Here is a 13,417-nt window from a genome sequence, read left to right as displayed (position 1 = left end):
CCAGGAAAAACAAACTTCAGAACTTGTCACACTGGCAATAGCTTCTCTCTCTCCTTATATTATAGTATATATTGTAATGTGTATATATAAATAAATATAATTTTATATTGTGTTTGTACCTAGTTAAATTATAAGGGAAACTTTACAGTGTCATCAATGCCTCAACGGATATAAATTTTTACATAAGATATTTAATTATATTTTTAGTGGCACTACTGGAGTTTGTTTTCTATATGGTACTAAGCAGACCTTTTATAGAAATTGAGGACAGGAGTTTGTGTTTCATTAGATTGATTTTATGCAATTGCCTTGGTTCATAATTTGAGAAGTCACAGCAGTGTGGAGCTTTGACTATTATTATTTCTTGCATCACAACCTCATGTTCTTAATTCATTTCCTCAAGGAGAAATACTTTTAAGTGATTATGGTTTGATATACATGACTTCGATAATAATGAGCATACCACTCATGAGAAGCCCCATACCTTGGGTGGAAAATGTGTGTTGAAAAATGAGTAACCTGAAACAGACCTTTTACTCTCTCAAACATGAAAGTCACACAGAGTAAAGTCTTAGTGTTTCAAAGTATTTCGATACAGTGTATATACAGTTGTCGTCACTTGCTTGGGTACAGCAAATATGGGCATTTGATCTCCTATTGATCAGCATGCTTTTCTGTAATTAGAAATATCCCAGCGTAACATATATAATCCTGTGCTGTTAATCTTTTAAAATCAGATTTAAATGTAACTAGCTCTGATTTCTCTTATGATATTTTTGTGGTTTGGCATTTGGCTTCTCCTGCTACATCTTAGATCTTTTACTGGCACAGAATAGTACATGAATTATTGAGAAAATGTACCTATGCATTTGCAGCATTAGAGGTTTTACCACCTGTTGAACATTTAAATACATTTAGATATTTTCTTCAGAAGAAAATCAGCTAAAGAGTTTTTTCTTAAAAAATGAAAATTATGCTTGATTTGATTTGAAATCTAGTATAAAAATGATCTCAACAATTTCCCATTGGTATACTTCATATTTTATTATATTTCAACTATAAAAGATTGTTATATCAAATGTTTGATTTTATTTTGCCCATACATTGTGATTATAAAATCTACTTAAAAGAATAATATATTAATGGCTAAATAACTAGTTTAAAACATACTAGATTTATTTCTGTAGTATTTTAACTATCCTTATTAAGAATAAGAGTACAATGTAATTAAACTTATTTTCAGTGTGAGCTGCTAATGCTCTCAAATACTTAATAGTACTTAACAGTACTATACCATTAACAATTAGATATTCTCAGAATAAACCAAACATCACATTAAACATGATACTTGGTATTTTACAAGGGAAAATGTAAGAAATCAGAAGACGTTTTTGATTAATCATTCTTTCAGAACTGATAATTATTTCATTTGAAATATTTTCTTATTAGGACATCCACTCTCTAAAGAGTTACTTTAGTAATACAGCTTATACTTATCTATCCCAGGAAAATTATACATTCATATCATCCTGAAGGAGTTAAACAGGTAGTTCATTGTTCATGTTTGTAGAAAACCTGTTTTGGTGCATAAAAACAAAAAAAATCCTGAATGTTAAAATTTTGCTTTGCTTTACTATGTAAGGATTCTTCTCCACAGAGTCTTTGCTAAGGAAGTTGTAGGTAAAACTTTCCACAGATAATAGCTACTAAAGTATGTTGTATTAAATTGTAAATTTTACTCTGTTTCATGTATGATAGCAGCCCTATTGCAAGGCTGGTTGAATCCAAGTCCTATAGAATCTTCCTTTCTCATTTTAGATTACAGATAGCATCATGGATATTTATGAGAGCTAAAAAGTGTTTCCATGCAACTTATTTAACATTATACAAATGTTGTTTTAAAATCTATGTATTAAATTTTTCTGATAGGATAGAAAATTAGATTCCATTCATTTCTCCAAGGAAACACTTTGAAATTGTACATATTGAATTAATGAGTACATTAATGGCTTGAGACTGAGGACAACTTCTAAGTTCCTGCTTCGAGTTTTGCATAAAGTATGATCATTACTTCCAATTTAATTTAGCCAAAATCTTGACATTCAGTAATTCTGAGGTCTACATTCCTCTCTATAGAAACTCAGTCACTATTACGATGAAATTGAAAGTAACAACAATGAACTCGAATAGTTTTATAGAAATGTAATTAATTATTAGGACAATATTGAGCTGATTACCATTGACTCATGAGATCCAATTGTGTGAATCTCTTCCTAACTCCACATTTAGCGACATCATATTGATATCTTGAAATTACTATGGTGGTACTATTTATACCACAGGCATTAGAAAATGTTACTACGACTGTTACTAAGACTCTTTCCGTTTTGAGAGCTAGTTATTAAATATTTGTCAGTAAATCTGATAAATTTTTACCAATACTGAAATTATTAATGATGGGAAGAATATAAACTTAGAAAAAAAATTATGTTGAAGCTGCATTTCAGTTAATTACGAATTCCACTGCAAATCAGCTCACTGTGACCTTAACAGATTTTACATATCAAGAAATCTGCAGGTTGACCTTTTTTGGAATTTATTAAACATCATAGTAACATCAGGACTGGTGTCTTGGTGATTCCCTTGGCCTTTGCTGTCTGATGAAAGTTGATAGCCATGGTCTAGTCATTATTTGAGGCATTAAAAAAACCACCAGTTGCATCTCTTCCATACTCCCTCGAGCAGGCTGCTACAGGCAAGAACTGCTGTGTTGTGTGGTGAACCTTAGATGCTAGGGATGCTGAAGTTTCTGAAGTTGTGAATATGTAGCTCTTCTAGCCACTATATGAATTTTTGTGAAGGATAAGAGGGGGTTTCAAAATTGAAATGGTGTTAGGATAGCCAGTCATCAGAACCGGTTTACTTTGCTTAATTGTTGAGCCTTGTGTAAAGCTTCTTAAACACCTCAGTTGTTTCTGTTTATGCAATCAAATTTACATTAAGCTTGTGTAATGAGTTCTTTTTTCTTAAAACAAGTGAGGCTTATTACAGAGCATGGACATATTTAAGCTGTGACACTGTGTCCCTAGGTTAGGGACATGAATTTACTCCTTGAAGCCTATCCTCTGGTGAAACTTGAGCTAATTTCTTGAAACCGACATGCTATTTTGAGACTGGGCATAATTTCCCTCTGAAAGATGACCACAACCACAGGTATAACGAAAGACAAGTATAGAGTATCATCACTATGGAATATTTAATGGCTATATTTTAATCTAATAAAACTGGCTGGGATGACCATTTGTAAACATCTTCAGATTGTATTCTGTCACTACGGTGAATGAAAACTGCTCCACTTGTAAACAAATTTTAATAGATGATGCTCCTGACTACTCTTTCTTCTGCTCTCACTGCCCCTTCTGTAACATCATTCGAAGTAATGAGAATGAGCCATGTGGGATTAATTCTGCATTTGTATTATTTAAAGTAGAAGGGTCTATTACCATCATGTACCTGTCCTGAGTAATTGCCTTTCACTTGTCAAACCATTACAGAAATGAATAGAAAATAGTAAAAGAAGCCACGTATTATTTTGTGGCTTGCATATATTTCAAATATAATTTTCTCCAAATTCATTTAATTTAAAGAAGTTTGAACTAAAAGCAAATCAAATACTAACACAGATTAAATCCATAGTATGAGTTTGCCAAAGAGTAAAGGGGAACTGAATTTTAATCAAGGAACAAGAAGGCAGGTAGTGGGCTTGACCTGCGGGTAAGTCACTGGATATCTGAAGTTACGTAGTCTAAGTTACGGAAATATTGGTCAGGCCCTTCAGAAAACTCATGGGCAGGAAGTAGCTGTTGTGCATGGCTGGAATGTTTGTTATGCTCCTACAATAATTGTCAACCTTGAGAATTTTAACTACTTAGGAGAATTTTTAGAAAAATACGAATGCCTGCGCTCCAGCTTCTTTATTTTAGCTTGGAAGTGGCAGCTGAGTACTGAGGCTACACCAGGCAGTCTTAAGAATGAGAAACCCTGGAATCTGGTTTTAAATAATCACAAGAACCTTCCTTGGTTGCTTGCTCTATTGTGATGATTGCAGACTCCTTGCTTTCCAATGTGAAGTATGTGATGTATAGTATGTGAAGAATCTTTGGCAGTTCTCAAAACTTACAGGACCTCCATGCTTTATACTTAGAGAGATGGTCTATGTCCCTTTCCAAGGCTCGCTTGAAATATCACCTGATATCTATTATATCTATTAACAGTCAGATTAAAAAACCTGTGGTTTAGAAAAAGCAATGAGAATAACCTGAAAATCAGAAACAGCTGTCTGAACTTGCCAGTTAATAGGCTTCTTAGTTATTCATACCTAAATGGGAAATAAGTAACTTCAGTTGCAGTCTGTCTAAGATTTGCGTAGGATAAGCTGTATTGCCCAAATTAGAATTTTGGTTGGGGGATGGGGAAAACTGTTTATAGCTGCAGAGTTCAAAAAGTAGCAGATAATATGGAAAATTAATCCCAGGGGTATGATTTGTTTGTCATGCAGCATGTCAAAAGAAATAAAAGAGTGGATTCTTTAGAGCTCTAAGCCTCCCTATTATATTGGAGCAATATATGACACTACTTCTTAACTCATATTTCCTCCTTCAACCCAAAGGCATTTTTTTTTTTTGTTTTGCTAGTTTCAGAGTTTAGAATCAGAATATACATACTCTACTTTAGTAATGTGATCTTGAAAATATGAAGGGAGAAAAAAGTTCTATTGAAATAGAGGCTTGATAAAAGTTAAGACGTTGGCTTGGTGCCTATATCTCAGTGGTTAGGGTGCTGGCCAAACACCAAACAGAAGAAAGTGAGAGCAATGACTAATTTCTCTTCTATTTATTTTACACCTGCTTTCCTCTCCTAACCTTCCCATCTCCCTCTCAAACATTGTCACTCCTCTCAGAATTCAAGTTAATGCCATCAATACTGTAGTACAATTAAATTACAGTATACATAGACTTCTTTAGAATGGCTTCATTCCCTTGCCACAATTTTGCAGCATTAGGCCCATGGGAAAATATGTTCCTAGTTTAATTATGCCAACTTTCAGTTCAATTTTCAGATAAATCTTGTACAAATTTTGGCCACTTGCACTTTACAACATAACCACAACTATAAGAAATTTGGCTCATTTAAAATTATGTTTCTAATTTGATACTAGGACTAGTTGATACTATTATTAGAAATAGCCAGGGCAGACATCAGTTGTGATCCTCTGTAACAGTGGTTCTCAAATTTGGGCATAAGAATTCCTTGGAGTGATAAACACAGATAACTTTGTCACCTCCTCACAGTTTCTTGTTCTGTAGTTGTAGGGTGGAGCCAGAGAAGTTACATTTCTCACAGTTTCATGGGTGCAGCTGATTCTGCTGGTTTAATGACCATACTTTTGCGAAACACTGTTCTAGTATAAAAGTAAAGATGGAATCAGAGAGCAGTCTCTGAAATATGAAGTGAACAGTTCTTTGTTCAAGGAAACAAGAAGTGATTTCAGAGCTCCTGGAGATGGTGTTGCTCCTACTGTTTATATATCCCTGCGATATTAATATGTTTGCTCCCTTATTTCTTTCTAGCTTAACTTAGGTTGTTAAATTGAAAGAAGGCCAAGTGAGTTGAAATGACTGAAGACACCTATAGACAGGAGAACATGTTAGCCCATAAATTACATATTGCCTTTATATATCTTTTCTTTTTATATGACTATTTCATTAAATTCAACCTGACTAATTTTATATGGGAGGTATGGTTGAATATTGCAGATGAACTGTGATATTACAGATGCCCAGGTTTTGTGTTGTGCTGTTTGCAGTAACAAGTGTTTTCTCTTGCTATTCTGCTCTGCTAATAATGTAATAACCTCCATTTCCCATGTCCTCTGGCTCTAAGCCCCCAAACCTACAAACTCACATTTAGCTGGTAAAGTTATATGACCATAGCATATATTTTCAGTAATTCCAGAATTACTCAGAAGAAATATCACCTTCTAAATTATTTGATTTCAATTAATATTTTACCTTCTACCACAATAAGCCAAAACTGTCCCTTTGATTCTTATTAAATTGTCCTCTACTATTAAATATTAACAGAATTTTCACCTTGTACTTCCTGAACATTTGTTTAGTTCATAGGATATTAATACTATTTAATGATTAAATAGGTTTGGGATATGTGAGTGAAAACAAAGTTAAATTTATTTTATGCATAATTCTTGAGAAATTTTATGTTAAATTTCATAAAATAAACTTTAAAAGAAGATTAGAGTCCTCCAAATTTGTCTTATCATGGAACCCCTTTGTTTTTGAGAAACATTTTGTAGATGAGTGTTTCATAGAACTCAATTTGGAAAATGGAAAGTATATGCATTAGAATGTATTAACTCATTGATGTATTGGTTCATTGACCATCGATTGGTTTATTCTGGCTGATTTGCCTATCTTATCTAAATGCTCTTTCCTTCCCTACTGCTCTTTTTTGTAAACATGCTATGTGGCCTTAACCACTGAAGACAATCATTCCACTCTTAAGCTGGTCATTCTGATATTTTTTGATAGTGTACAATTTTTGTAATAATTTACAGAGCATGTTCTATAAAAAATTGACAGAATAAAACTAAAATGAAAATTACAGCCAAATACTCATAATCTATACCCTTAACCTTGTGAGATGTGTGTGCATGACATATATGTATGCAGACACAAGGTAAAATACATTAATACTATACCATATATGAATTTCATATACATAGGATGGAAGTGACTTTTGTTCATGTAATATGATATGTTAAGTGTGATAGTACAGACATGAACATAAATATACTGTGAATATTATTCTGTTACTTGATTGTTTTAGATATTATTGTAACATAAACATATTGCCACTTCATTAAATATTTTTTGATAATCGTTTCTTCAGCGTGGATGGCATATTAGAATCACAAAGGTGGGATCCAAAAAGAGTTACCTATGTCCATAGAGTGTTCAGAATTACTGTCAGGTAACTATTATGAGGATGTTTGGAGGTGAGAACATCTTACACTCATCCATGATAATATGTTTTTTATAGAATATGTATTGTAAATAGGATTTTCTACTGTGAATTGGTTACCTAAACACGTGAATCATTCATACCTTGTCAAATAATGGCCTTTCTTTTCTAAAACGCAGGCAGAGAGGGACTGGATTGATTTCTGGTTAGTCAGAAATACATGTAGAAGGAAATATTTAAATAAATCTAAAAGACAGGACAAAATGAACCAGTGCATAAGAAGGAATATAACCCAGGGTGTACACATGGTAGGGCATGAGGCAGACAGGTAGAGAAGTGTGCTCTATAGAGATGTGGGACCCTAATGTCAGTGATTCGAACTGGAGAATCTTGTGATCATTATGCAGATTTTAATAAGGTATTCATTAGCAATATGGTGCTCTACCTCCAAATGTGAAAAAAAAGATATAATTTAATGGACATATTGTTCTTCATATGATTTTATTAAATCTCTTTTCCTTTCTATATATTCTGACAATAAATGGAGGTTTGTTTTAAAATTAAGAGGCAGGCTTGACAATATTTGGCTTAGCCTGAGTTACGTATTATGGAAAATACATTAAAAGATTAGTTAACATATATTAATCACCATAAAATCTCTAAATGCATTTTCCCTTTTAAATTTATGCATAGCTAATTACTGAGGTCGTGTCATTGTAGCTTGGGAAATGGACTGGTTTTGAATCACAAATGGAAATTTCATATAAATAACATTTCTAAAATGAACCCCAAGAGAAAACGCATTATTAATTATAGCTAGTCAAATGTGAAAAATGCTTGCTTTTTCATTTCATAAAAATACATGGTTTATAATAGAGTAGCTATTATATTCTCTGATAGTTTAAGTCAATTACAATTTGGTTCAGAGAATTGGTAATATAGATATTTCTTGAAGATTTGCGTTAAAGTTCTAGACGTAACACTCATTGAGTCATAAGAATGGCAATAATCTTTTTTAAAATCTTGAAATATTTGAACAATTTAGTTAAAAAGCAATTAATATCTGTATCTTATATTGTGCTTTGATTTAATATAGAAAGATAAGGCAGAGTAGGTTGATATACAGAAGAAATCATGTTTTTATTTACTGTTTCTTCCTGTTCCTAAGAAATAAAACTTAAATGGAACTTCCATTTTGTGGTAGTAATCATTTTTAGACAAAATAAATTAATGTCTCCAATTTAATCTCTTGCTATTTTCTCCAATTTTTCATCTCTTGTAAAATTAGGCAATGTTTACATTAAAATGAATGAGGAAATTGTGTTCAAGATGTCCATGGGAGTTCTGAGAAAAGTAACACAAACTTTCAGTTATAATTAAACCAGAATATTCTGTGAAAATCATAATTACTGATTGCTAAAATTTTGCTAGCATTTATGGAATGTATAACTAAATTAAGACTTGATAAACTTAAAAAAATATTTCCCCTAAATGGCATTTAGTTTATTCAATGAATGTTCAGTCTTGGCAACCTACTATAATTGTAGTAGTTTTTCTCTGTCAAGGTTCATTCATGTTGTTACAAATGACAAGATTTCCTTCTTTTTAAAGGTGAATAGTATATATAACATATTTTATTTATCTATAGACAAATGTTCGTTATTGTGAATAGTGCTGTAATAAACACAGGAATGCAGATATTGCTTCAAGATCCTGGCTTCAATTCATGTGGATCTATATTCAGAAGTAGGTAATTTTATTTTTAATTGATTGAGGAACCCTCATACTATTTTCCTTGATGGGTACACCATGTCACATTTCCATCAAAAGTGTGTAAGGGTTCCAATTTCTAATTTCATCATACCTTTGCCAATGCTTATTTGTGAGTGCATGAGGATAGCAATCCTAACAGGAATAATGTGGTATCTTTCAATTTTATTTGTATTTCCCTAATAATTAGTGGTTTTAAGCACCTTTTTATACAGGTGTTGGCAATTTGTAACATGAGTCTATTGAAGTCCTTTGCCAATTTTTAAATGATGTTTGGTTTTCTCTAAATGAATCGTGTGTTTAAAATGTAACATTTTAAGAACCTGGGTGTGATGGCTGTGGATAAAGATGATAGAAAGAGAAGGACAAATTTAATAGACATGTGAGGCTTCATGGGAAGGACATGAGATATATCAGTATTGTAAAATGTGACCTATGGTATCATGCAACAGTGAAATAGAATACAGGTAAAGATCTGAAGTTTTTTTGTTTGTTTTGAAGGAGTTCATTGAAAAGATTTGTCTTTTAAAGGTTATTGTCTCCTTGAGGTAGTATAAAAGTTTTGTTTTTTGAGGTAGTTTGAAAACTAATTTCTGAAAGCATGACAGTAGCCTATATCAGTGAATTTTTTGAAGGTGAGACTTGGGCTATAGAAAAAAAGGTGGAAATTTTATTTATTTTAATTCTGTCACTTCAACAACTCTTTTTCTTAAACAGCTGAATAAGATTTGTAAAATATATGCATCTGCAGGTATTATATATTTTAATATAATTAACAGTGTATATTTTTTAAAATGAAGTCCACTTTTTACATAATACCCCAAATCCTTTTTATATACTGTGATTTCAAGAAATAACAATAATACACACACAACTTTTGACTACCTTACAGAGCGTAGTCAGAAAAGTATCAGTGGATTTTATCTACCATTATTTTGACATTCTCATTCTGAGAAAAAAATATGAACTATGAAGGCACTTAGAAACATCTTCTCTTTTGAGCAAAATAAACTAAATAAATGGAATGTTGTGATGTAGTTCCCAGATTTCCCTTCATAGAAGGAATTTTTACCCAAATTGTTTGAAGTTATATCATTGGTAGAGCGGCTTTGGTTGTTAGCCCTTTCAGGAATTGCCTCAGTCTAAGAGAAATGTCTTGGAATAGGCTACTTTTGTGGGTTGATCTTGTGCAGAAGCTAATATATAAGGTGATGTAAGAGCTCTTTCATCTCAGACAAATTCAAGGATCTTATGTAAGGGCCATTCTAGCTCCAGAGATTCCCATGGGGTTAGCAGAAGCTGGGGACCATCTTATGGTACAGTAGACTTTTTCTCTGCCTGCTCCTGTCTTCCTCACTTCTCTCTAAAGCTGATGAGCCAGGCCACTTCTTAATACACATCCCAAACTCCATGTCAGAGTTATATTCCCAATAAACACAACTTGCAACAATAAACAAGTAAAATAAATCAGTTTATTCTGAAATAAATTACCTTTAGGCCTTGAAAAAATACAGTAAGAAGATTTCACTAAAAATTTAATTTTCCAATCTATACCAGACCCATCCATTGTATGTTTTGCTATTAGATGCATAGCTATGACAGGAGGGATGAAAGAGTAAAATTGAATATGCTTGTAATGCATGCAGTTACTGCCATTTCTATTTCCTCAGTGACCCAGGGTTGACCCTTGCCTCCTAGAAGCATTACCTTATTGAATATTCCCTAAACTGGGAAGTTCATATCAACAGTGGATCCTTATATACAATGTAGGATCCACATCACTCTCCAGAGGGACTTACTAGACTGCCTCCTTTGCAATTCCTTCCCATCCCACATCACAAAGCATTTCTTTGTTTTCATTATGCACCCCTATCTTTAATTTTTTTAAAATAGTAGAAGATCTGCATTTTAATTAGGTATAATCTACTTTTAACATCAGTTGGAAATTTTTCTAAAATGAAACATCTGTAATAACCAGAGGTATCTGGCCTAGGGCAGAAAAAGTGGGAATGCACATCTGTATTATTGCCACCATCAGAAAATGAAGTCCTATTAAAAACATGTTCATAATGGGCTCTACTCTCTAGGAAGCAAAAGTTTATATCCTGGAAAACTACTAGCATTTCTTATAGGCAATAAAATTTCATGACAGCCCAGACCTGCGATATTAAGCATATGCTCAGGCATCTTAAAAATGTTATTACTGATTAATCTATAGTTATAAATAACTTTCATTGACCCTGCTTTTCTAAATAAATATGGTAATTTATTGTTTGTGTTGTTCTATACAAATATGGCCTTTTGCCTTTTGTCAAAGAATGAAGTTTTTTTTTTTGCACATCATACAGTTTTGTAACAACGCTAAGGAGATAAGATGAAATACCCAGGAATAGAGAGATCACTGTTAGAAATAAGCTCAGTTTTAGATGTTAATCCTAATTGCTATATCTACTATGAGGTAAAATATTATAATAGCATATTTTTAAAATGTGTAGGAAGTTGACGTAGAAAAGTAAAACGATGTTTTCTACCAAATGAAATTAAGAAAAATATACATAAGTTTACAAATTTAAAATAGCACAGAATAAACCCTCACTACAAAAATGATGCCTTAGATATGAGGAACAGTAAACTAACATAACTAGAGCAAGAATCAAAATCAAGAAAATACAAAGAATTACTGACTTTAACTACATTAAAAATACTCAGAAAATATTATACTTTATTGCAAGGTCAACAAATATTAAAAAGTAGAGTACAGGGCGGCACCTGTGGCTCAAGGAGTAGGGCGCCAGTCCCATATGCTGGAGGTGGTGGGTTCAAACTCAGCCCCAGCCAAAAACCAAAAAAAAAAAAAAAAAAAAAGTGTACAAAAGGTTGCAAGTGAAAGAAGGTTTGTTAAAGATTTTCTTTAATGAGGAATTAGAAAACATGTCAAACATAGCAATTTTTATTGTCTTTGTAATAGAATAAAATTATAAAAACAATTGATATATTCTCTAAATTTATTGACAAAATTACTTGAGGAATCAACCTGAGTAACACTTTGAGTGTATGTAGAAAGAGTATAACGTCAAGTGTACACTTGAGAGAGATGGTCTGGTAGTAATTGTGATCAGTCTATAATAAGGTGCTGTAATACTATTTTTTCCTGTAATAATTATGTATTCTTCTCCTGAGAGAACTACAACTTAGAAGTGAATATAGACACATTACAGGTTTGAACAGTTGCATACAGACAAAATGACCCCAAAATGTCTTACGTGGAAAACTTTGCCAACACCTCATTTCTAGTGAAACTAGAAAGCAGATCAGTATTTGGCTAGAACTGGAGCAGGCAGGGAAGTGATGGAAAAGGGGTACAAGGGAAGCTTTTGGAGTGATGGAAATGTTTATCTGGTTTATGGCTATGGTTTCATAGGAAACCATACATTTGTAGGAAATTTGATAAAATTTACCCAACAGCACATTTAAACTGCATACATTTACTCTATAACTTTAATTTTGTGAAAATTAAAAATATATTTATAACTACCCGATATTCTTTGGCAGTGAATTGGGAAAAGTTAATTATCTTTCATTTGTTTGCATAGGTCTTGTATCTTATAACCTTTAAAGACACATAGTCACACTTTTTCAAATATTAAATGAAGACAACACTAATTTTAATTTTACAAGAAAAATTTTAAACTTTAGAATTAACTGAAATCAAGTGGAAATTAAGAGCAGGCATCAGACTTTGAGACAGTTAGATGTCAGGGTTGACACTCCTGGGGACCATTTTCAAAACGTGTAGATGAATGATCAGAGCATTCTTGTTTTCAGTTATTGTCATGCTTGTATGTTTGTGAATCTGTCTGCTGCTGATAATGCATCATTCATTATTATCAGTAAAATATTAAAGAAATTAAGAAATCCTGTGAGGGATATTCCAAGAAATAAGAAGTTTGGGAACCAAAAAATTCTCAATTTGGCAATTTCAACTCATGATGCTCTGTGGTGATGTTGGCATTAACCTTGCCAAGGAGTCTGACGATTAGCTATTCTGAACTGTTAACTATTCTGGCATTTTCCAATGTTTTAGTATTCAGTATGGGCTGTGGTTATTCCTTAATTTAAAGTTTATTAATCATAATTTTCATATATAGTTACTAATAAGTAAAAAAAAATGCAGAGCGTCGATAGTATGTTAGGAGTAACTTACTATTTTAGGAGTTTAAGAACATTCCTGAGAATTCTGATTTCTTGTTCTTAGATCCCAAATTTTAATTTCTTTTGGGAATTTGTAAATGCTCAGCCAGCAGCAATTCATAAGAGTGATGCGGTAGTAAAGTCCAGACCATGTAAAAACCTTTAGATATACACCACGTAGCCTGTGACTCCTACCCTTTGTTTAACGCTATTTCCATCTTTGGTATACATAAATGTTACATAAAGCATTAAGTCATTAATTTAAAAATTGAACTAGATGCATGAGTTTTGGTATTTACGTTGCTCTGATCATTAGACTTTGGGGGTTATAGTTTTTTTTGAGTCTGATGAATTATTTTAGAGATGGACTGTTGATCAGATGCTTTGATTAAAAAAATCAATATGCCTTTTAAAC

Source organism: Nycticebus coucang, chromosome X (assembly GCF_027406575.1).
Source record: "Nycticebus coucang isolate mNycCou1 chromosome X, mNycCou1.pri, whole genome shotgun sequence".
In the NCBI taxonomy this organism is placed as follows: domain Eukaryota; kingdom Metazoa; phylum Chordata; class Mammalia; order Primates; family Lorisidae; genus Nycticebus; species Nycticebus coucang.
The sequence above is the reverse complement of the archived record's forward strand: the minus strand, read 5'-3'. Positions refer to the sequence as shown.